This window comes from Mauremys mutica, chromosome 10 (genome assembly GCF_020497125.1).
Source record: "Mauremys mutica isolate MM-2020 ecotype Southern chromosome 10, ASM2049712v1, whole genome shotgun sequence".
Classification (NCBI taxonomy): Eukaryota; Metazoa; Chordata; order Testudines; family Geoemydidae; genus Mauremys; species Mauremys mutica.
The window spans coordinates 55,952,286-55,977,263 of record NC_059081.1 but is presented as its reverse complement, the minus strand read 5'-3'; the positions used below and the strand labels follow the sequence as shown (position 1 = coordinate 55,977,263).

The 24,978-nt window shown below is 46.3% G+C and overlaps 1 long non-coding RNA gene across 1 annotated transcript; it reads right to left on the bottom strand.

The window, feature by feature from the left end:
• Positions 1-18,335: 18,335 nt before the first annotated feature.
• On the bottom strand, positions 18,336-24,891 carry LOC123343397. Its single transcript, XR_006572223.1, has 3 exons — positions 24,829-24,891; positions 22,693-22,770; positions 18,336-20,284 (listed from the first exon to the last, which is right to left on the bottom strand). It is a non-coding gene; the product is annotated as an uncharacterized LOC123343397 (long non-coding RNA).
• Positions 24,892-24,978: the final 87 nt, after the last annotated feature.

Below are 24,978 nucleotides of genomic sequence, written 5' to 3'. Positions count from 1 at the left end.
CCTGTTGTCTTGGAGATCCACCCCATTGATGTTGCATTACACTGAGGTGCAGCTGACAGAGGGGAGGGATAGCTCAGTGGTTTGAGCATTGGGCTGCTAAACCCAGGGTTGTGAGCTCAATCCTTGATGGGGCCACTTAGGGATCTGGGGCAAAAATCAGTACTTGGTCCTGCTAGTGAAGGCAGGGAGCTGGACTTGATGACCTTTCAAGGTCCCTTCCAGTTCTAGGAGATAGGTATATCTCCAATTAAAAAAGAAAGAAAACCATTAGAAAGTTGATTGTTTCTGCAGTGAGCTACATAGAGTTTACAGAATCTTTCGCAAGTTAACCTGGCTTTCCCCAGACCAGAACTCCACTTTGGCTGGATAGATTACGTGACATCTGAACAGCAGTAATTCCGTACAGCATCATGCCAGGTGAAGGACAGTTTTAGAGCAAGGTCGTATGATTTCCTGCACCCTGCAGTATTCAAACCCAACAGAATGCACGGCCAATAGTTCTTACATGGACATCGAAGGGAATAAGTGAGGGATGAAGATTCCAAGTCTGTCATCCATGTATCCCCACAGATAACCAGTTGGCCGATGGTGTTGTGATGCAAAAAGTTAGTTCTACGATACGTTTTTAAGGCTGAAACGCGTACTCCGTACCCATGCAGCAGTCACCATACAGAGGGAAAGGGGTTAGGGTAGGAACCATGGCCAGTTGCTTCATATGCTACATGGACCCAATTGTCAAGTCCCCTATATGGCAGCAGCATGATTGTGGGTACTAGAATCACACAGATACTGCACAGCTGTATTGTACTCTGGCTCTAGGTTGGGCTTGAGGGGGAGAGAAGAGGAGAATTCCATGTGTGACAGGGTAATAATGTAACACAGGGCTACAGTTTTCTCTGGGATTTTAAAGAGGACATGAACATTAAGTGCCAGGTGGGAATGAACTGTTCTGAAATGGGAGATAAAGCCAGTCTATTTTTAAGTCAGGAACTCAAGGATGACCAGTAAAATGAACCTATATTATAGGCTCCCCTCTCTAGCAGAGTATATACCCTATACTATGTGCACAAACATGATAGGGAATATGTGTAACTGCAAAAGTTGCGTGGAAGGCCTAAGGATGGTCATGTTAACCAGCAAATGTTATGTTCGGGGTTTTTTAAGTTTAATAAAGACAAATAATGCAGATGCTCCCTTTCCAGTTTTACCACCACCCACAACCCAGTATTTGCTTACTTTTTATAGCATTCACCTTTGGGAAGGACACTAGTAGTTTGTGCTCTAAATTTTAGAATTATTTTTGAAAGCAGGCTACATGAAAGCGATGTTTATAAAAATGTTTTGATGTTTTCAATTTTAATTTCAGTAAAAGATCATTTTCTGGATTTTAAAAATCTACAGTTTACAATTATAACATAAGGCTCAAGAACCTGAATGTGAAATTAACTAGAAACTGGGCTGTCCAAGGGCCCTGTCCATGGACTATCCAATGGAAATCTTTCCACTGATTTCAATAGGCCATAGATGCATTGCCAAAGCTGAGAAAATTGCAAACAGTAAACCAACAACATGAGATGCGAAGAGTAGATTGGATTTATTTTAAATCTTTCCATTGCAAAAAGCAGAGATGTTAGTATCACAAGGAGAAATATCAGGGGTTTTAAATTCTGAAATTGTTAACAAAAACTACTCTCGTCTGCCTGCAGCCCTTTCTTGGTTACGCAGACCCTTACTTGCCTCTCACTCACTTCCTCTCTGCACTGTTTTATTAAACCTAATTTTCTATGTTGATTCCCTAAAGATCTAGCCACTTTTATTGTCTTAGTCCTGTGAAGTGGGGGAGGGGAGGAGGTTGATCTCTTTGTCAGTTCCATAATTCTCTCTCTCCTCCCTCTCCTGAGCATTTGGGACACCGGGCAGACTGCCTCAGACACTAGCCATGAAGTGGCAGCTGAATTCCCTCTAGACTGGTGAAAAATTAGTCTGTCGGAAGATAGAACATGCACATGGTTCGTTTCTTCAGGATTTCTGTGCAGAGTGCTTGGCTGACACACTGAGGCCTTTCATTTCGTAACAATACGTCCTTAATTTAAAATAGATTGTTTAGCCTAAGAGGAAGTTTGCTTTACTACCCAATCCCAGTCACCACTTCTGCTGATTTATGAGTTGGCTTTAATATGGGCAAATCACGTGGAGAAATCAAATAAAGAAAAAGCGTGTAAGTATTAACATTCCTGCTCTAAAGCCCCAGCCCTGCAAGGTACCGACTGTTCAAAGTCCATTGGCCTCAAGAAAAGTTGGAAGGCATTCAGCACTTTAACAGGACACGGCCCAAATTGAGATGGAGGAGAAGGCAGGAGACAAAGCAATGCCACTGGCTGGCTGGAGGCAGGTTGGCATGTACCCTCCCTTGGAATGTGTGTAATGATGCCAATTATACTGTCTAAAAGCAAGATGTTTGCTTTTCTGAAATGTCTTTAAAGCAGACAGAAACAGCCTTGGCAGGGATGTCTTTGCAACATCCCTAGAGAGAGAGGAACTCCAGACGCTGGCAATTCAAAACCTGCTGTTTTGCACTAGAACTCTGATGTACGAAGTGGCAAACAGATATGAAAGTGAAAGCGTTTGCTGTTACTAGGTGTTAAAAGCATCCGTACATTTCTGGAGTTTGACTGAGAATGTGGGCTTGGGGTCATTCCCCTCGTTTGATTTAATTTTATACACTTGGCAATGCCCCTTTTTAGCCAGTAAAGCCTGTTACAGGGTCCACTCACCACTAGGTCACCTCCTCCTGGCAGCTCTGGGCATTAGCTCCTCCCAGGTGCTGAGCCCTCCTCTGGTGACCCGTCATCCTCTTACTCTGCGGCCCCCCTTACTCCAGGAGCAGCAACTCGCCATTCCTGATGTGGCCCTTGAGGCAGGTCATTATGGGCCTCTCTTTCCAGAGCAAACTGTCCCTGGCAGTCCACTCTCCACTGCCTAGTCTGTGCCACTTCCCCAGTGGCTGGTAGGGGAACCCAGGCCCACCCTTGATTCCGGGTTCCAGTTCAGACGCCCTCCCTTCAGCACCCAAGGGCCGCACTATCCCACGCCTTGCTGCTTTTCCCCCCCAACGCCTTTCCTACCTTTCTTGCTCCCCCTCGCCAGATTTGCCAGCCCAAACTCCCTGCTCCCAGGGAGTACCCAGAGGCTACTTACTGCTGTAGCCCCCAAACACACCTCCCTCCTCCCAGGGAGTGACTGCAGACTACAACTCGGCCAGTGCTAGCTGCTCTCAGCTTCATACAGGGCCCGGTTGTTCCCATCCAGCTGAGCCTCACCTAATTAATCCCTGCTCCCTGGCTCCTCCTCCAGGTGCAACCGGGGCAGTAAATTGGTCAGCCTAGCCCCCATAACCCCTTCCAGTCTTGTGTGGGGTGGACACCCCATCCCAGCCTCCCATATGTGCCCAAACTAGGGCTGGGAAAACACGGCCAGAAATTATTTTCCAACATTTACATTCTTGAAAAGCTTGTACTTTGACAACGCTTGTGCAGCCTGTGAGCAGAGTGACATTCACCCTCCTGCAGAGGCCCCGCACATGGCCTAGGCATCAATTAAGACCCACTTAAGACCTCAACTTTTTTACCCACTGAGTGATTCATTGTAAGATTTTTGCCTGAAGTGTTCACTGGCGCAATATACGCAGCTAACCAGAGGCAAACAGAGTTTGGCATAAAACGTTTTAATAGTTTTAAACAGAAATCAGGATCTGTTCACCAATTACCTGTGACCAAGAACAGTAGCTCAGAATACATGGTTCACTATGGCTGCCCAAGCCATCAAGTAGCCCATGCAATCATAGCAATGGTATAAGAGGTCAAGCCAGGACATGTTTAATGGATGTCCTGTTTTAACTAAAACACAAGTCATTTTAAGTCACTAGTCTAGGAAGGCCAGCAGCACAGAATTTTACTCCAGATTTTCAGCAGCACTCACCACCCAACAGCTCCATTTGTGACACGTATGCTCAGATTTTCCAGAGAAGCTTATGTTCCACATGCCCAGCTCTTCTGAAAACCTGGCCACCTACGCTGGTACCTAACCAGGAGCGCCGAATTCTTTTTAAAATCTGGCCCTGATACACTTCTGCTACAATTTCTTGTCAACTATTTGGACAGTGGAAGACAGTCGAGTACACTGCCTGCCTCGCCTGGCATGAAATGTTCACAGTAAATGAACAAAGAAGGTGTTACAAATTAAGGGCTAGAACTTGCACCCGATTACACACCTCAATCATTTTACTCCCGTGGCTAATCTCATTGAACTGAATGGGATTCCACATGGAAGCAGAGTTGCCACAGTCTTTGCAGGATAAGGGCCTAAACAATTTTACTTACTCTGCAGCCAGGTTAAAATGCGGCCCCATTTTCTCTCATTCTGCCACCCTTGTTTTAAGCTATTTGAGTGGGGTAAACGTATGATATAAAAGACTAATTGCAAAGAAATCTCTTTCCATACAGTTTCAGCATGTGAGCCTGGGATCTGGCAGCAAGTTCAGAAGAAGTGAAGCATCCAAATTCTTTTCCGGTTTGTCTGAAAAATTTGACCCACGCCTTGTTGTGTGTGGCAATTCATTTTCATTTGGCAGGCAAGACAAAAGGGTTCCTTCATTTTCAACTACAGCTTTTATGCAGAAATAGCCAGGAGATCGGTGCAAGCAGAAGGACAAGCTACTACAACCCCAAGGCAAGCCACTGTTGATGCTTGAAACAACTATTTCATTTCAGGAAGGAGAACTTGGCCAGAGGAAAGCAAGGAAGAAAAGGGCACATTCTGCTCTGCTGAAGAGCTTCTCAATGTGCACACCATGAGGTTTCCTTGTATGTTGTCATCATCTTCATTAAGCTGTGGACAGCTGTCTGGTATTTTGCTTTCTGATATATTTTTAATTTAAACCAGTTGTGCACCTACCTGCACTATCAGTACGAGGCTGCTGTAGAAAATGGAGTTTAACCCTATCAATAAACACAGCAGGGAGAGAGTAATTACGGCTTGAAAGCAATTAGTACCCTGATGCTCTTCAGCAGCAGCAGCAGCACAGGGGTGCTCAGCACAAGTGCATGTCCCTCGAGACGCTAGCACTCAGGCAAGGCCTTGCTCCTTCATGTCAGCTCTCCTGAAGGGACAATTAACAATGCTGTGGTGCCCTGTCAATGCAGAGGCACTGTGGAGAGGCAGGAAATTCAACTCGAACAAAAAAATAAAGAGGCCCTGACATTTATTAGACAAGTTTTCCCCCTGGGATTGGGGCTGAACTCCCCATGTCTCTCTGCCCTTTGCTGTTGGCCTGCAGGGTTTCTTTTACGCAAGGACAGACGCACTAGCAGCGCAGAGCATGCCTGGGAGGACGAGCGGAGGGAAAGCTCTTTGGAAACTACTAAATGGCCAGCAAAGCCGGAAGAACCAACCCAAGCCAATACACCTTCCGGCTGCAGTTTTATTTTCAGCTCCAACAACATCTTCAGCACAGCAGTGACAGTATTAAACCTGTCATCCCTAGCCCCAGAGCTGCCACATCAGCAAGGGCACCAGGTGACTGGGAGCCTCTTTGTCTCAGCTGTTAGTTCCATTAGCTACCATGCTCTGGAATACTAGAGAGAACGTGTATAAACAGCTGTTTGCACCATAAACATAGACAAGCCATCCAGAGCAGAGGGGGACACACACCCATCTTTGTTATGTCAGAGAGTTTGATGGCTGATCGCTTTTACATGAGTAAATATGAGAAGACTGTTTAGGTTTTTCCATTTTGATGCCATACTGCCCGTGGGCCAGCAGCACTGCTAGGAGAGGAGAGGCCAGGCTCGGGAAGAGATCTGTAGGTCTTAACTCACATACTAGATCATCACACAGATGCAGGACAAGGAACAAAACGATCTTTAAAACCATAAGGACCAAGCTGACAGTTGATGTAAATTAGCTTAGCTCTATTGCCTTCAGCACATAAACCAACATATCTGACATTTAAAATAGTGGATATTTTCTTTTATGAAGGGCAGTTTTGTACCTTAAATGTATTGTATTCTAATTCGTTATGGTCGTGCCTAGAGGCTCTGACCAGGATCAGGGCCCAAGCATGCTAGATTCTGTACATTCACATAACAATAGAGAGTCACCACCAGAAAATGCTTGCAACCTAACTAAACAGACAGATAATGGAAATGTTAATACCCCCCTTTAAGAGAGGTTCAGGGAGACGAAGTGGTTTACCCAGAGTCATGCAGGAAAGCTGGGAATTGAATGTAGGCCTTCCGAGTGCCAATCTAGTGCCTTCCCCACAAGATAAGCCTTCATCTCTGTAAATTGTTTCGGCCGAGAATATTGTTCCCCACATGACCACTTGGCAGTTTCAGTCTCATTTGATCCCTTAATACGATAGTGTTGGGGACAGCAAGGAATAGGAAACCTCAGAACTCTTCTAAAAACCTGAAAGTGTATCCAAAGAGAAGACGAGACTCTTGTGCAGTAGCACAACCTGGGCGTTTAGCTACTCCTTTGGGACAAGGGGCATTTGAGTCAGACTTCAACCCGTTGGTGCTCATCACAGAGCTTTCCCATTCAAATAGGCCTGCTAAAGTCAGCTGTGATCATAACTTCTCTTTCCTGCTTCTGCCTTATCTTTGTACATTTTCCTGTGACTCCCTGCTAGGGAAGAGATAAGCACCCCCTGCAATCCTACCTTTAGCTGAATTCATTATACTCATTTGATTTTTTTTTTTAAAACAGCTGACAGTAACAGGGTCTCTACAGGGCCCTCCTGGCTCCTGCTGGGCTGAGAAAGTCACCCAGAGACCTTTTGGTGCAGTGCTCACCTGGTGCTTTTATTTACAGGCTGTGATCCCACCAGCTTTCCACCATACACATAGCCCCTTCTTACAGTCCACCGGTAAGTAAGTAAGAAAGAAAGAGGGAGGGAGCTCGCGCTCTCTGCTTCCCCTCTCTGCCTTTCCTCTACTGCAGCTTCCATCTTTCCAGCTCCTCTCTTCTGGCTTCCTTCCCCTGGGGCTTTTATCCAGCCCCAGCCTGATGAGGCAGCAGCTGTTCCAGCTTCCTCAAACAGGGCCAGGTGATCTACCCAGCTCCAATTCACCTCCCTTAATTGGAGCTGGAGTGACAGGGTTGGCTAAGCAGTTTTCTGCTTAGCACCCTGTCACACTGACCTACTGACTGATACTGCAGTCTAGGTTTGGTGTAAACTCACCTTTATTTTTTACCTCCTTTATCCCCATTCAGCAGCAAACAAAACAGATTAACCCTGAAATCCCTGTCAAACTCCTTTTCCTCTACGCTCATTTCTTGATGTTTTAAGATTCTCCCCCCATTATGATCATTTTTACGATGTGAAAGCACAAATCTTTCTGCAGGTTTGTCATGGGCAGAAAATGTATGTTATTCTAATACTTCTGCCTCGTTTGCCTACTACTTATCAGATGTGGTCTAAAAAACTGGTTCTGTGCTGCTGTTATTTCCATAGCATTTCAAAAGACGGAGGTATCTGCTCAGAAAATTCTTTTAACAGATGTGCAGAGCAAATTAATGTTTTGCATACTGCATTTTCAGCAGACAAGTCTTTGAACAGAAAAAAGTCTGGGGTTTCATAATAGCTCGACTGCTCAGATTACTCCTGCTAATAATTTGTTTAAAGGATGTAGGGCAGACTTCTGGAAGGCATATTGATCTCTTTGAATCAGCAGCCTATCATCCAAGATAATAACCCTGAAACAGCTTAGCTGTAGCTGCCAAGTAAAAGCCATTCTTTCAAATAATCACATTCCCAGGGTCAGCAAGGGATATTTAAACCATCACATTTCTGTTGTTTTCCATATGATTACTTCCCCCAGGGGAATGCAAATAAGTTAAATGGGAATAGCTATCCTCTCTCCCCAAACAATAGTTAACAGTGCATCTGATATCAGTACATCAAGCACCTACAGGTGGTGACAAACTAACACCAGAGTCAAGGCTGGGTGATACAATGTGGAAAAGAGCTGATTTTTGTTAGACATACCTATGTACATTACCTCTCCCCAACCATCTGCTCCCTACATTTGCAGATATCCTGTAATGTCCATCAGACATTCTAAGCAGCTCTGGAAGTCCTTATGGTGAGGGGGTTAGCTGTGACCTTCATATTTCATGCATCATGGAGCTTCCACAGGATCCAAAACTTGTAGTGTATTTTCAAGGAAGATCTAGAGTGTAACCCTTCTGCCGGGCCGAAACGACAGCAGCACAAACTGCTCCACTCTGCTCTGCCAGCTGCTTTGCTCCACAGTATGGCTTCAGGCTCCCCCACTGTAACCTGCATTTAGATTCTTAAGGGAATCAAAAATTAACTCTGACATTCCACAGTGGAGAGAGGCACAGGTGGAACTGGTGCTTCTGGCTCACACAAAGAGCCTGCGCCACCAAGTACAGATCTCTGTCCCCAGCCTCTCTCTCTCTTCAATGGGTTTTGGAACCCATGTGCCCCATCTAGCAAGCGCTATAACATTTCATTCCTAGAGTAAGAGAGATATGAAGGCAGAAGGTAGCTCAGGCTTTGGGTCCTTCTTTCATTGCGTTAAGACTAGAGCTGGGCAAAAAAATTTCAGCGAGTGGTAAATTTGCCCCCCAAAGATGCATTTTTCAGAACACCAAGACTTCAGGTCAAGTTCAGTGAATAGTTTCAGTGGAAAAAAAATTCAGCAACGTTAAAACATTCCAAACTGGTTTGACATTTCATTTCAAATCAACATTATTAAAATGAAACGGCATCTCAAAAGGACATTTGAAAGGTTTTCTTTGATCTAAATCAATTGTTTCATTTTGGTTAGAAAAAAAATCAGTTTTTGTTAGAAGTGAACTGATTTCCCCCCCCCAGATTTTTCAGTTCTTCCACCAAACTGACAAATCCATTATTGACTCAGCTCTAATTAAGAATGTTAAGAGTAGCAGACTGGAAAGAAACTAGTCCCCAGCTTAAGGATACAAGGCTCTTTTGTTTACCCACCCCGTTGGCAGGAGTAAGGACTGTGCACAGAACTGATGAATAAGCAGGGCTGACTCATTCTGGGCAACACATCTTGCTAACTCCAACCAGGATATACTGGGATAGGGTGAGGGCACGCTAAGTAGACCGATTCTTGCCGGAAACCTTGAGAATAGCAGTGTTACCAACCCCAAGTGCTCAAAAAACATGGCTCAGGGCACCAAAACTTATTTTTATACCAAATAATATATTTTGGGTTCTTTCGATTTGCTGTCTGCTTTTCAACTTTTGGGGCACAGTTGGGTCACATTTGCAAGCTTTTCTCTGCAAGCTTTTCGCTACAAGCAGAAGGGCATTTTTTTAAATGAAAAATGAGATTTTCAGGGACTCCAAGGGCTGAAGCTTTGAGAAAAACACAAAACGTGGCAAAAGTCACAATAAAATCACAAGTGTTGGTTGCCCTGGAACAGCCACGCTTAGGGAGGAACCTTAGGCTGAGGTTTATGTTCTGTTGTTGTATAGAGAGTTACCAGTAAAGCCAGACCCCAGGAAAGGTGAGAAGAGTGTGTGTAGAGGCTGTTGGGCGTGTGCTGGGAACACAGCATCTACTCATCAGTAGTCAGTGAGGAGTTGTTCCTTTGGTCATGGATCTTCACCTTCAGAGTGAATCAGAGAAAGAGATTGTCCTACTCTGACCCATCATCCAGTCTGTTGGGAGCAGACCCAAAGGCCAAGTGCCCCATGTTTCCAAGCCAAATGGGTCCAGTCACTGTGTCTAGAGTGCAGCTTTCCCAGACGCTTCCCCCAGTGCATCTGACCTCCTGAGACCCACCAGTCACTTACACATATTCCCACCTGGGCTGTGGCCACTCTTGGTATCTAGTGTATTTCCTTTGGGAACAACATGGCAGGAAGCAAAGAGCACAGGCTTAGCCAAGGAATTTCTTCACTTTACTTTTAAAAAGTGCTAGAGCGTTATAAACCTCTGAAAAAACAACAACATGAGTCCTAGGACGCTCCCTCCCCTAGTCTGATATCAATCCTTCTGAAGTTAGTCAGGTTCTCAGGCTGGGCAGAGTCCCTCCTGCCCCCTATCGCTCCTGTATGTCCTGCTTCCATGTAGCAATGGTCAGCACTCCCTGCTAAGAGAAGCAACCTCCCTTAAATACAGCAGCTCCATTTGCCGGGCTGGCACCCCTGTGTAGAAAATCTATAATTCCCTGGGTTAAGCCATCAGGTGAGAGAATCAAAGACGATGGTTCCAGATTGCTCTGTGACAGCTTCTCAGTGACGGTCCTTCAGTGAGGCATCAAGCATCTTTCCTGAGCAGGGCACGTGTCTGGAGTACATTACAATCACCTGCCTTGGGTAAGGTTAAATAGGTGTTCAGAGCACAATAGAAAATGGAGGTTTCAATTTGGTACAGACGTATCCCACTCTGTCGCTGTGGTGTTAGCACCAACCAGAAAGTTTTGCTGAAGGAGAGATGGGTGAGTGGTTGCCAGTTCTTCCTGACTTTAGTAGTCCCGGAAAGGTTTCCACGCTCCTTAGCTAATCTTTCCATAGCAAAGGAAGAAAATATTTGCCACATCACTATCTGGAGTCAGACCTCACAGGGAGTGTGTAGCATGCCCTGACCTCCAGGATGCTCTCACATGACCCCCTCTTGTTTATACTGAGCCTTCTTGTCTCACTTGCACCAGTTTCACATCTCAGTGAAGTTAATTCTGGTTTACACAGGTTTCAGTGAGTGCCAAATATTCTGTGATGATGGGGCAGGCCCCTGGGGTTGGTACTTGACATGATTTAGTACAAATGTGGCCACCTTTATGGGTGTCTCATCCTGCAGCCTCAGGGCTGTTCTAAGTTGTCTTCACTAGGGTGACCAGACAGCAAGTGTGAAAAATCGAGACAGAGGGTGGGGGGTAATAGGCACCTATATAGGAAAAAGCCCAAATATCGGGACTGTCCCTATAAAATCGGGACATCTGGTCACTCTTGTCTTCACCAGGGACAAGTGTGGTATCTGGGTTTGGGTACAGGTAGGGGGTCCGATGAACTGATCAGATGCATCGGCTCTAGGATTCTCAGCCTGTGGGGCACACCAGACCCCCTCTTGCCCACCTGTGTCCTGTCAAGGGAGGTATTGGCTGCTTTACTTTCTCCACCTTTTTGCTACTGACAGGCCTGGGTTCCCGCCCCTATGTGGCATTACCTTGCACTGCTTCTTGCCATCTCTGTGGCAAAAGGCAGGGAGCAGCCCCATGTAAGGGGGGGAGGGACAGAGGGAGAAAGGAGGGGAAAGAACTGAAAGGGAAAGAGAGGAAAATATGAGAAAAGCCCATGAGCAGGCTGAAAATAGACGCGGTGGGGGAGCTAGAAATGGACACATTGGTGTGGCACAGAGTCACCAGTCTCCTGGGAGTGACCGGACCCCCTTTAGTGCGCTGGGCCCCAAGGTCCCACACACTTCCACAGGGGCAGGCCCATGGCCTCCAAGACTCGACCGTTGGCACCAGCATTCCCTGTCTCTCTCCATGGCTCCCTACTGCAAATCTGTAGCCAAGCCAAACTCCTGCAGAAGGCTTGTTCAGTGCCCCTCCAGGGGGCAATGCCCTCAGTGAGTATTCACAGAAACAAAGGCAGCCTTTGCAAAATAAGGTCATCTGGCTACAGAATGTGAAAGTCCTTAGGTTAGCACAGAGAGGCAGAAGTTAAACCATAGTCCACCCTCGTCAAACCAGTGCCCTGAGGAACACGCCAAGCTGTGATGGACTCCATCTTGGTCTTTCTCTCTTCCCCATTTCTTCCTGACACCTTGTTTTCCAGTTCACAAGCCCCGCCTGCTGGGGTTTCCTGCCGCTAGGTGTTGCTTGTTCTGTTGTTGGGCATCTTTGTCTTGCTGGGCCATCTGTAGATTTGGGCTGGTTTCATTCAGCTCTTTAATGACTGTATTCATTCCCTGCAGACAGCAAGGTCACACACACACACACACACACACACACACACACACACACACACACACACACACACACACACACACACACACACACCTAACTTTTGTCTCCTTTGCTCTTCCAGAAGAAGTGGTAACCCTTTGGCACCCACTGGTTATCAACACCACGTACCGAGGGAAACTGAGGCATGCCTAGGATTTATAAAAATACTACAGAAAATTCCCAATTCTTAACTCATGGCAGGATGATGAGGATGAGAGGAAATAAGAGAAGGACTCAGGATCTGATCTATCACAAAAGCAGGAGTTCCAACCAAAACCAGCTTTGGAACAACTATGTTAGTCAAAATAGTCAGTAACTACACACAGTGTTGGAGGGAAATTCAGTTGTTCTGAAAGATAAAAAATTTCCTCATCATTTTCTAGAAGAGGCAGAAAATGAAAGAGGACAGAATAATTTCACAAAGGGCTTTGTCAGAGAGTATCTGAGAAGCTGACAGCTCTGCAACGCATACATAATTTACAGTCTAAAATATTCATTTTACTCAAACTGCAGATGAATCTTAAACTGAAATGAGAGCCTTGAAATGGGCGTGAACAATGATAATTTAACCCAACTAAAGCAATTCATAATGTAAAAGACGACCCATTATGAGGAGGAGAAGTGCAGTGGGAGAATACATTACAAAATAGAGCCCCGGAAGATTTTAGAAGTTGTACAATTGTTTTTTCATATTTGCATCAGAGTGCAAGAAAAATTACACTTTGAAGGCAGCCTTATTAACTGAGCTTCCCAGGACCCAGAAAAGTTCCACTCTAGAAGATGCTGGGGGTTGGAGGTGAAAAATTCTCTCTGCTTCCTGGAGAGAAACTGCATATGATTTTAGCAATTCGGTGTTCCATTCGGCCTGGTCAAACAAGAGCCTCCTACCAACAGCTCTCTAGTCATCTCGCCCTTTGCTTCACTGGTCACAGGCCATCTGTGACCCAAGGTGATCTGAGGGAGGTAAGCCTGGGGCAGGGTATTTAGGGACCTATTAATAGAAAATGTCAACAGTTCATTATAAAATCCCTACCATGACAGAGAGCAGCAGCCCTCTAGCCCGCCTGAACTGTCTCTCAATCATTGTGAACCGGGGGGTCAAGCCACAGAATTCTGCTCTTCCAAAGAAATTCATCCTAACCCAGGCAAATTAAAACCTGATGTTCGACTTCCCATAAAAGGGAACTATTACAAGCGTGGTCCCCTCCTACCTGGGAGGTCAGCCACATGCCATGTGAAACCTCACATTACACATGTCCCTCCGGTTTGGCTTGTACTTTCGAGTGACCAATCAACTGCAAATTTCAGTGATGGGTGAGAGGGGATTGGTCAAGGCTAAGCACAGAGAGCCAAATTCTGACAGGCCCTTCCACATATGTTCATGCAAAGAGAACAAACCAGAGGAATTACAGGGCACAATTGTCTGCCTTCCAGTCCTGGATCCAGCAAAACCCTTGAGTTGATCCTAGGCAGAGTCTCCATATTTCACAGTGCAGAGGGACAACCCTAGATGAGGATTAAAGATGCAGGGGACGTGCTTTGTGCACTGTAGTGCGCATTCCCCATCCAGTCTCCCCTGATTGGGTTGCACTCGCCATGAGCGGAAAGCATATGCAATAAAGAAGTTGGAGGGGCCTGAAGTGGCCTAGAAAACAGGTTGCAAATTAGTGCTGTAAAAGCAGGGGAAATAAATACTCCCCTGCACTGTGGATGCTTTGCACCCAGCTCCTGGTACAAAGTGGCCAGAAAGCGGGGGGTGCTGGCCATAGGGCTATCACCCCATATGGGCAGGGACCCTGTGGTGGCAAAGGATCTGTCAGGCTGTGTGCCGGAGCAGGGAGTGGGGCAGATTGACTTGGGGATGTTGCGTGGGAGTTTTGTTGAGACTGTCTGCATTGGTGATGGGATACCAGGATGACGATACCTGAGCATGTAACCTGAGCCCAGGAGGGGGTTGGGGCCAGGTGACACCTTGTGCCTGGAAACTGGACAAAGGCTGGGGAAGGAGCCGGGGGCTGTGGCTGGGAGGAAGCTATTGGGGGTCGGGGTTTAGTTTGGAGCTGGCTGGGGAAATGGAGGGTCCCCCAAAAGCTGGGGTCTAAGCTCCCTGCCCCCTGGGGACTTGACTGAGGGGTCCTGGTTGTACCTACAAGCTCTGTCTGGGACTGTGTTCCTGTTGTCCAATAAACCTTCCGTTTTACTGGCTGGCTGAGAGTCACAGTGCAGGAATTGGGGGTGCAGGGCCCTGACTCCCCCACACTTTGTGACAGGCTGGTTCTACATTAGAGCGGCCTGCACTGGGAAGCCAGCCAGGCACGGTCAGCCCAGGACTTGGGGGAGTGCAAAGGTGGCTTAAAGCTACGTCTGCACCATGCTGCACTGTCCACACCCCAGCTACCGCGAGGAATTCAGCCCATAGTGTTTCCTTGTCCTTATTTGAGGGAAAGCTGTAGCAGATCCAGCCGTGAGCCTCGAAGAGCTGAGGAGCGTCTGTGTGCATTGGGCCCACTTCTCCCTGAACAGAGATACTTCACTTTTGGCAGGGTGATGAGTGCTGAAGCCATGATACCACCGTGATCGCTGGGGAATAATAAATAATAGGGTGGGGAACTCTAGCCTGGGAAGTAATAACGCTGAAAAAAGATTTGGGGTTTGAAGTGGGTAATCAGCACAACATGAGCTCCCAAAATGAGGTTGTAGCCAAAGAGCTAATCCGATCTTTGGATGCATAAATGGGAATTTTGACAATCTGCTGTAGCTCACATTACTATCCAATTTCTCAACACACCAGCTAAAGAGTGGATGCCTAGCATCAGCTCTGCCCCAGAATGAAGTGTTCAAAAAATACTGCCATATTCTACCATCCAGTATAGCCAAATCACTAACAAGCAATTAGATTTGTAAAATTTACTCTAAGAAGTTGTTGTGGTTTTTTTTATGAGTGCCTGTACTGAGCCGGTGTGGCTCCCCGCCACCCCACAGAGGGTTGAGCCCCAGCAAACCCTTGTTCAGTGCCTCTTTTGGTCACACGCCTACCTTGCTCCCAGCTTTCCAGTACTGAAAGAGCTTTAACTATGAATTAGCTGAACCAGTTGATTGTAATTGTAGCCTGAGTTGAGAAAGTAGATGTGTGGATCTGATGTTCAACCCCTATTTTCTCCAAATAAGTCTGTATAAAGGGCACTGCCACTTCTACACAAGAAAGTTGTGCTTGTATAACTTAAAGGTGTGAATTTAAACCAGACCCAAAAGGCTTCTTCAGTTTAGCTTACGTCAGTTAGGAATAAACTGAAATAAGCCACTCATGCCAAAATAAGAGTGTCCACATGGCCTTTGGCTTAACTTGAAAGCTGATCCAAGTTATACAAATGCAACTTTCTCTTCAGGTTCAGAGCTCTATGTAAGCTCCAAAGCTTGCCTCTCTCACCAACAGAAGTTGGTCTAATACAAGATATTACCTCGGCCACTTTATGTCTCTATTATCCTGGAACCAACACAGCTACAATAACACTGCATAGAGCACAAGATTGTGCTTTATGTTGACAGTGCTCTTGTTCTTGTCTCTAAACTGAACGATTCTGTATCTAACCTATTAAATCACCTCTGGGGATATAAAAGCAACTGAGATAAGTCAGAAATTCTGGGTATATGCAAACATGCTTACAGAGGAACCTCTGATCATCAGCGTGTTAGGTGGCAACCCAAACATACAATCCCCAGTGAGATAGAGATTCTGGTCAAAATTACTCTAGAGTCCATCTCAGCCAAAAGAGTGAAAGATTGGGGCAGATGGAAAACTCTGACTCTTTGGTGGAATATTAATTTTATCAACATGAACAACATGCTTCTCATCCCGAGAGGTCTCCCAGTTGGTATTCCTCCCTTTTATTTTAAGAAATGGAATGAAATTTTGAAAATATTTCTTGCAGGCAAGGATGGCAGCCAAGACTGGCTTCATGTAAACTACAACTCTCAGTCCGATCCGGAGGCTTCTATTCCCCCATCTTGCAGCACTATCATACAGCCTTTATCCTTAGCTAGGCACCAACATCACACAGGAGACCCCGGAACATCACACAGGAGACCCCGCCCTGGCTACTGGTGGAGTGGGAGTTGGTCCATCCCTTCCCATTGGCAGGAATACCGGGTTCAGCCTATTACCTTTTTTATCTTAAAATGTTCCCTACAATATTAGCTGTCAAACAAACATGGGCCAGCTTGGCTAGAAAATCTAAATTCCACCCCTTCTCAGATATTGATGAGGCACTTTGGGGAAACCCATTGTTGAAAATCAACAAGAAACTACGGATGTGTCAAGAGTGGGTGGATAAGAGGCTGGTTTGGGCTTCTCAAATGATCTTAGGGGATCAGCTTCTGCCATTCCAAACACCACAACAATACAACCTACCTGGTCCAACTGCATGGTATTACCTACAACTTATGCATCTCTTGAAGGATCTATTTGGTCTTGATGCACTGGGAGCGCCAGCGACACCAATGTGGAGAAAGCGCCATACATTCACCCAACCAATTGTAGCCTGCTACACTTTCCTGGCCCAAACACCCTGCCTAATTTAGATTGCCTGTTCCTGGGCTGAAACAACAATTGGTGTAGATCCTTGAATGCTAGCCAATAGGGAAAGGCCTTGCAAAACATGAAACATTGTACTATTGATCTACGACGAAGGCTGATTAGACAGAAAATGATATTTCATTCACACTGGTGCTAGCATGGGTTACGGTCGTGGACCTTGCCAAACACACTGCCGCTGAAGAGGAGCCACACTGGCGTTGGGCCCATCCCAAGAGACAATCCTTTTGGGCAGCTGTACGTAAGAGGGTTAATATGGTAATGGAGACTTCCAGGACGTGTGTTTTGGGGGTAGACCCTCTCATCTTAAAAGCTCTCCACCTCAGGGAAAGCTTGGCTCTCCAGAGCAGGGTGTGTAGCCGCACAGCATACTGTTCAGATGGAAGAGCAGGCTGCCTCCAGGAACAGCACCTGGTCCAGCGACTTGGCTGACCTGGCAGCTAAAAGGGAGGTAACATTGCAGAGAAAAAGGACTTCAGACAAGATGTCGCTCTCCTTTCCCCTCACTGATCCCCTTCCTTCCATTCCTTTCCCTCCACACATTCCTTTCCCCTTGCTGGTTTGGGGTTTCCCCCCCATTCTCCCCTTCTTGGGGGGAGGGTTTCAATAAAATGTAATTAAAACACTTTCAAGTAACATTTTTTAACCTTTAAAAAGCACGGCCCTGAAAACAGCAGCAGCAGCAGCGCTGCGACAGCAGCAAAACACAGCCCTTACCAGATCACTCTTCCAGGGTCCTGTTGTTGAGCTGCATTGCCCCTAAGGCAGTGTGTCCAGCTGCTGGGACATCGTAGCACATATAGAGATGTTCCAACTGGTGAAGTTCAGCTTGGACTGAATATCACCACCCCAGATCCCACTGTTGGTGCCAACATCTTCCAGGTGGCCAGCTTGCAGCACAGCAGGAAGCTCCCTTTGTTGCAGAAGGCCCGGGTTCAAGCCCCAAAGCAGGGGGCAAATAGCACAGAAGCCTAGAAGCAGATGCTGCTGAGTAGGGCCCCAGTTCAGAAAGGTACTCAAGTGCACGCCTAACTTTAAAAACGTGAGGCATGCCACTGAACTCAAGGAGAGGATTCAACACTTACCCGCTTTGCCCAATAGCAGCCTATGAGCATGCTTTACATATAAAGACTTCCAAAAGAATTGCCCCCATGGGACACCCTTGAGTCGAAGCAAAATACACCACTGCTCCCATTTCCAGAAAGGTGGGCAGGAGGACTGTGGGGTTGCACTGTGAGGACCAGCTGAGTCATTGCAACTGTAACATGTTGGGCTCCCCTCCATGCTACCACTGACCAAGCATGAATGGCAAGGTTCTCGGGGCTTTCCCAGAGAAGGGAATATCACAGCAGTTCTTGGATCATTTAAATGTTAGGAGCTTTTTTGTCTTTGGAAAGAGTATTACAAGCCTTCCAGGAGCCAGGTGAAATGCCAACAATTATTTTGCATAGTCTAAACTTTCCTTTACTGTACAAGGTTCACAAATTTGAAACAGGCACTTCTAACTGAAAGACACAAACTTCAAGCTCCATCAGTTTCCCCCACTGAGGAATTCTGCTGTTGAGCAAGAACACTTTTATTCCTTGTTTAAATTCTATATTCCAGAAAAACTGTTTTTCAACCTGTTACATAACAATCTTCCTTAGAACGAAACCATAACAGCCATTAATCAGCTTAAGCTTCGCATGGCTCTCTTTAGTCTGTTTCCTTTTAAAGGAAAGCTTGCGGTGCGTTTACACTCCATATCGAAACCTCTCACTAGAAGTTTAGCTCTAGCTTAGTATAACATTAAAGACTGAGTTTGGAAATCATACTAAGTTGAGCTGCTCAGACTGAGGAGGAAGGGTATGACAGTGGTTAGGGAGCTAACATGAGTCTCAGGAGACCCAGGGTCAATTTCATGCTCTGCCACAGACTTCCTGCATGACCCTGGGCAAGTCACTTAATTTCTCTGACCGTCAGTTCCTCATCTGTAAAATGGGGACAGTAGGACTTCCCTTCATTATAGGGCTGTTGAGGATAAATTACATTAGAAGATTGTGAGGTACTCAGATATATGGTAACGAGGGCCACAGAAATAGCTGTTAGATATCATCAGATATCAAACTCACTCCGACAGGATCAACGTTCCTTGATAGTCAGAGGAGACCTGCAAGATAAAGGCCCTGAACAGCTGTACTCCTACATGGTCACTGCAAGAAGAGCTCATTTCACGCTATCCTTCCCTCAGTGTTTGTACGGAATCATCACTCCGCCTGGATTCCACAGTACAATACCTGAGGCACCTTCCTTCAAAGAAAGCATAAAACTGAGTACCTGATGCATGCATGGTTAAAAAAATCCCATAAGCACAGAGTGATGGGCACCAATGTATTATTTTAGGCTTATGCACCTAGGCCATGTGTGTACAGGGACAATGTCATTAAACCTCCACCTTTCACCACACTGGATTCCGTTATAGAGAATTTGCTATTCAACATCACGTTTTGCTGGGATGTTTAGCCACATTCGTTGTTTCAGTTCCACCCTACGGAGGCGTCCCTCTCAAGTTGCTACTGCTTCTGCCAAGTACATTTGCTTCCACAGTCACCTTTTCATTACGTTCACTCTCCCTGTTTTCTCTTAGACACCGGCAGGTAGCTCAGCTAGGTAGTTCTTGCCATGAAAACCTGCTTGTTCAGCTTCCCATGCACTGCTGTGTTTTAAAGAGATTTGCATCCCCAGGATAAGGCCTCCCCATTTTCAGTGGAGGAAATACACCCATGCAAGGGCCCAGCAGTCTGTGAGACGGGCTGTATCATGGACACTCAGTCCCATGGGAAGGGCTAGCAGCTGTTGACCATTCCTCATTTAAAGGAATTGGAACCTGTAATGTAGAAGCTAAGGGTCTTGCCTGCTCTGCAAGGACTGGTCTTTAGGGCCCTGCTATGAACATCTCCCTGGATTTTATAACAAGGTCACCCATCTATGTGGTTTAATCTCAGTAAGATTGCCTGCATGTTTTCATCACTACAGGCTGTTTGTCACTATGTGAATAAAGTTGTTTTGGGAAGCTAAACTGCTACATCGCTGTTCCTTTGTTGCAGCGTGACGCTTGGCAAAAATACCATTTGTCCTTTTTCTGGCCTCCTGCTTCAGATATGTCTCATTTGCTCTGATTTACCATGCTCAGCAAAGAACTCAGCTGCTTTTCTTCAGCTTCACTGAGCTGAAGAAGGAACTCCTGCTCTCAGCACCAACTTCGTCTCAAGTCTGGATTCTGTTAGAGATCATTTCCGTGACATGGTAGCTTGTCTGAGAATAGCAGTTGATTTGTCAGTCTGTGGGATCCCAAATCTCTATTTATGGCCACATCTGTGTCAGGGGGGACACTGAAGTGAGAAATGTTCTCTCTCTCTCTCTCTCTCTCTCTTACCTCCCCCTCACACACACACACACACACAGAGGTCCAAATGTTCCTAGACCATAGCCTTGTTTAGTGACAGGATCATATCTACACTAAGGAATAGGACGGGAGAACCAAACTCTTTGCATCACTCACGAGCTAGGATTTAAACCTGGATCTTCAGTGATCAAAGGTTCATCTGCTGTGCTTCTCAGTCTTCCTCATGGCAACGTTTCTTGGGATTTTCAGACAGTTGGAGGATTGCTTAATACAACAGGTAGCTCCAGTGCATTGATCTGGTGGGAAGATTAACACACACATATATATACTGGTCACGCCTTTCTTTGCCACCCAATCTGTGGTGCACAGAGGGCTTGCACTCTTCACCTTGCTCTGGCAGCTGTCACCTTGACTGGGGACCAGGCATGCACCGGAGAGGCTAAATAGAACAATACTCTATTTCCAAGCGCTCCCCTGACCCTCACTTTTGAATAGTACACAGCAAATTGCTCTGATTCTCAATATGGGGATACACAGGGCTAAAAATGAGTTTTTTAAATAATAAAATTCTGTTTCACTGTGAAATTAACACATTTAATACATTGACATGCTCAGACGAACTGAACAAGAGTACTGGTACAGTTCTACTGCATCACTTACATGGAGCCTCTGCAGCTCTCTTCCACGCAAACTCCTTGCATTTCCCAGGATAGGGTAAGATTCACAGTGAGTTCGGATGTTTGAATGCAAAGGGCCAATTGGGAGCATGTGTACTAAATACGTTGTTACATTTCCATCTGAACCTAAATAGGTTTGTCCTTATTTCTACAGAGAGGGTGCTGAGGTATTCTGGTAACAAATGGTACCCATCTTGCAGTCAAACAGTTCAGGGGAACACCTCTGTCTCAGCACATTAAGCCCTGCCATGTGGCATGGTACAGAAGAGTAGATGATACCAAACTCTTTTCTCAGAGCTCTTTCCATTGTCAGCCATATTGTGCTTTAAAGGGTGATCCCTGTGTTTGGACAGTTTTAGCTTTGTAAATGGTCTCCTTTGCAAGACAGCATTTCATATGGAGTGATTTAGAAATAAGGAAAAGGGAACTGAACTGTGGAGTGTTCTCTGGAGCAGGCTGCTATCCTCTTTCTTTCTTCATTATCTTTCATCCTGCTACTCTTAGTGAATGTACCGTACAAGTAAACCTCTCTGTGTTTCTTCCTGACTGCATTTTCTGGAGTCTCATCAGTCAGCAGGGAGTTCATTTTAGTGAACTCCTGAGTGCTCATTAGAATTATACAAGCCAGGCCCTATTCAGCCTTAGGTGAAAGATCCCTTTGTGTACAAACAGCAAAGAGTCCTGTGGCACCTAACAGACTAACAGATGTTTTGGAGCATGAGCTTTCGTGGGTGAAGACCCACTTCGTCGGATGCATGGGTGCCACAGGACTCTTTGCTGCTTTTGCAGATCCAGACTAACACGGCTACCCCTCTGAGGGTACGTCTTCACTACCCGCCATATCAGCGGGTAGCAATCGATTTCTCGGAGTTCGATATATCGCGTCTCATCTAGACGCGATATATCAAACTCCGAACGCGCTCCCGTCGACTCCGGAACTCCACTACCGCGAATGGCGGTGGTGGAGTCAACGGGGGAGCTGCGGACATCAATCCCACGCCGTGAGGATGGGTAAGTAATTCGAACTAAGGTACTTCGACTTCAGCTACGCTATTTGCGTAGCTGAAGTTGCGTACCTTAGATCGAACCGCCCCCCCCAGTGTAGACCAGGCCTGATACTTTGTGTACAAAGTGAGGGAGATGGTCTTATGGTTAATGCACATACTGGAAGTCAGTAGATCTGGGCTGTCTCTCTCAGATCTGCCGCAGACATCCTCCATTACAGAAGGTAACTAATTTAACTCCCTTGAGCCTCAGCACCCCACCTGTGAAATGGGGGTATAATACCCACCTACTTCATGAGGTATTGAGAGGCTAAAATCATTCATATTTTAAAGAGCTGTAGGATCTTCAATCACTGGATTTTAAAGAATTGCAAAGTTCAGGGTCCGATCAGTGGAGTTACACCAAGGATGAATTTAGTTGATTACATAGAGTTCGAGTTTTGTGAACAAAGCTCTGGCCAGCCCCAAAATAAACATACCAAGCAGGAAGCACCAGCCATGTGATAATCCTGACTGAATCAGGAATAGTGAAGAACGGGGAAAATTCAAAAGAAACAAAAGTTCTCCATGATATTTTCCATTACAAAAAAATGGAAATTTTTTCAACTGAAAATTTTCAGCCAGATCCACTCTCCTGACCCACTCACCAAACATGGATGCACAGGACTCTCCATGGAAGCCCCTCTGAAGCAGGCATTGCAAACACCAGATATATGAATAACCGGCCTTATTATTTGCACAACTTCCCCACTCTCCCCACACACAAGAAACAGGCCAGCTCCACTATGTCTGGAGCCTTCCATGGCTGTGGAGATCTGCCCCTCGTTGCAGTATTAATGGTAGCCAAAAATAGACTCTTCTGGCTCCTCTTGAATCCTAATTAATTTTGTTGGTTTGTCTTAAATCTATGCATCCATCAAAGATCAGTTCGTAAAATAACTCTATGGCGGGATTCCTCAAATGGAGAGCTTCATTAAATATAGGCCAGTTATCAAGGAACTTTAGGTCACATTTTTGACTTACTTGTATTGACATCACGGGTCAGATGTAGATGTAGATCTACATCAGCCATATGAAGAAACAGATGGGTCAGATCTTTACCTGGTGTAAATGAAATCAGTGGAGTTAACGCCTCTTTATACCAGCTGAGGATCTGGCTTTACCGCTTTATTATACACTAGTTATGTTAAGTTTCTCTAAGGTATTTGCAGAGGTACCAACACTGCTGTTACTCTCTTTGAAGAGGAGGCAGCATTCATTAGAATTCTGCTAAGATCCTATTTCAATTGGGTATAGATCCAAAAGGACTTGTATTCAGAATTTCCATTGCTTTCCCTCACCTGCTATTGTGATGGTGTATTAGAGCACACATCTGGATTTCATTAGGATAAGAAATCTAGAAAATCAAACCTGTCGTAGCAATAGAAGGATACTAGAAAAAGTCTGGTTACCATCTTTCAGGTTCCCAAAGAGAGGAGTGGGGTGGAGGGGGAGTTGCAGGAGGGGATGCAGTTGGGCGGTGCTGGAGGAGGTATTTGGGGGTGCTGGAGGAGGGAGGTACTGGGAGGGGTACCTGGGGGGTGCTGGAGGGAGTATTTGGGGGGGGTACTGGAGGGGTGTGTGTGTACTGGGATGGGAGGGGGTGTTTGGAGGGCGGGGGAGGGGTACCTGCAGCCTCACTCTCGAGGTGGGAGGCAGTGTTGCTCCCTGTCACAGTAGTAGGGAGGCCCAGGACGCAGCACTGGCCACCAATCAGCACCTCCCTTTAAGCCTCTCCCCCTCCCCAGGGCTGGGAGCCAGGGCCTGGGTGGGCAGGATCTGGCAGCTACAGCTTCAGCGGAGGGACTAATTGGGATGCGGAGCCAGCTCTTTCTGAGCTGCATCGTCTGCCCCACAAAAATCCTGGACATTTCCTCTTATTTGAAAAACCTGCCCGGGCAGAGGATCAAAGAATAGGAAATGTCTGGGAAACCCGAGAAGTATGGGAGCCCCATTGATGATTTTAGTCTTAGGCTCTGTCTATACTACGAAGAAGGGATGGGATTTCCCGGCTCGCGCGCACACACACACACACACACACACTCACGCTAGCGCTCATTGAGCTAGAACAATCATCAATAGCAGGGGAGCCGTGGTAGCACAGGTGGGGGTGGCAGACGCAAGGCTTAGACATGAGTATGTACCCACTGGTTTCAGGCAGGTTTGTACTCACCGAAGCCTCTACTGTCACTACCAGGGCTAGCATGGCTACACTGCTATTTATACATGCACCAGTGCAAGGATGTGTACCCAAGCAAGGGAAATCACACCCCTAGCCTGGAAGTCGACACACAGCAGCTGGCCCAGTTCCATGGGGGCTCCCTGTGCAGCCCCATTAGCGGGGCATTGGGAACCACTGTGCAGATCCTTCAGCCCAATTGCCCCCTGGGGACAGGAAGTGCTCGGATGCCAGGGGCTATGCCAGCCAAATGGTACACCGTGGCTCCCTAGTGCGCTTGAAACAGCACTATACTAAATCCCATTAGCGAACCTCGGCACGCATCAGCCGGGTCTACATGAACCAATTAACGTGCAACACATTGGTGCACTTTAGAACTCACACCCTCATAGAGAACATGGCTGCACATTAGCCAGTACTGTGCACATAACTGCACAAGGCCGACTGACATGAGCGTCAAAGATGAAAGTTACGTGCCTCTTCACTGAGTCTCAGTGCTTCAATTCAGGGAGTTCTCAGTAATCTGGGACACAACACCAGGCTCCATCTAAAGGCCATAGATGTTGCTCCTTGAGTCTGTGGACCCTTCCTACCCACAGTGTGTGAAACGTCACTATAGCATTGCCAGATTCTGCAAATCCTGGGGCCTCAGCAGCATCCAAACTCACATTCTCTATGACGGCACTACATTATGCAACTCTAGAATAATTGGTTAGAGTTCCTGGCATGAGGTACATATTAGGGATAAATTATTTGAGGGAAATTCTGTCTTTGGTGGTTCTCAAAATCTGTGTCAGGAGTGGATCTTCCCAGAATGTGAAATCACGTCTAGGTCTTTTGAGGCCCAGCAGGTCTTGAATGTCACCGAGAACCAGGATGCCCTAGACTCTTGGATTGGGGCGAGGGGACAAGACATCGCAATCAATCAGAAACAGACTTACCAACGTCAGTACACGCCACAGTTAATTGTTTCGCTGCCTCTCTTGCAATCAATGATTCTGGGGAACACCAGCTGGCCATTGTTGCTGTGGCTGTTACGAAGTCAGAGTTTATTTTATTTATAGGGTACTGCTATCACCTCTCTTGGCTAT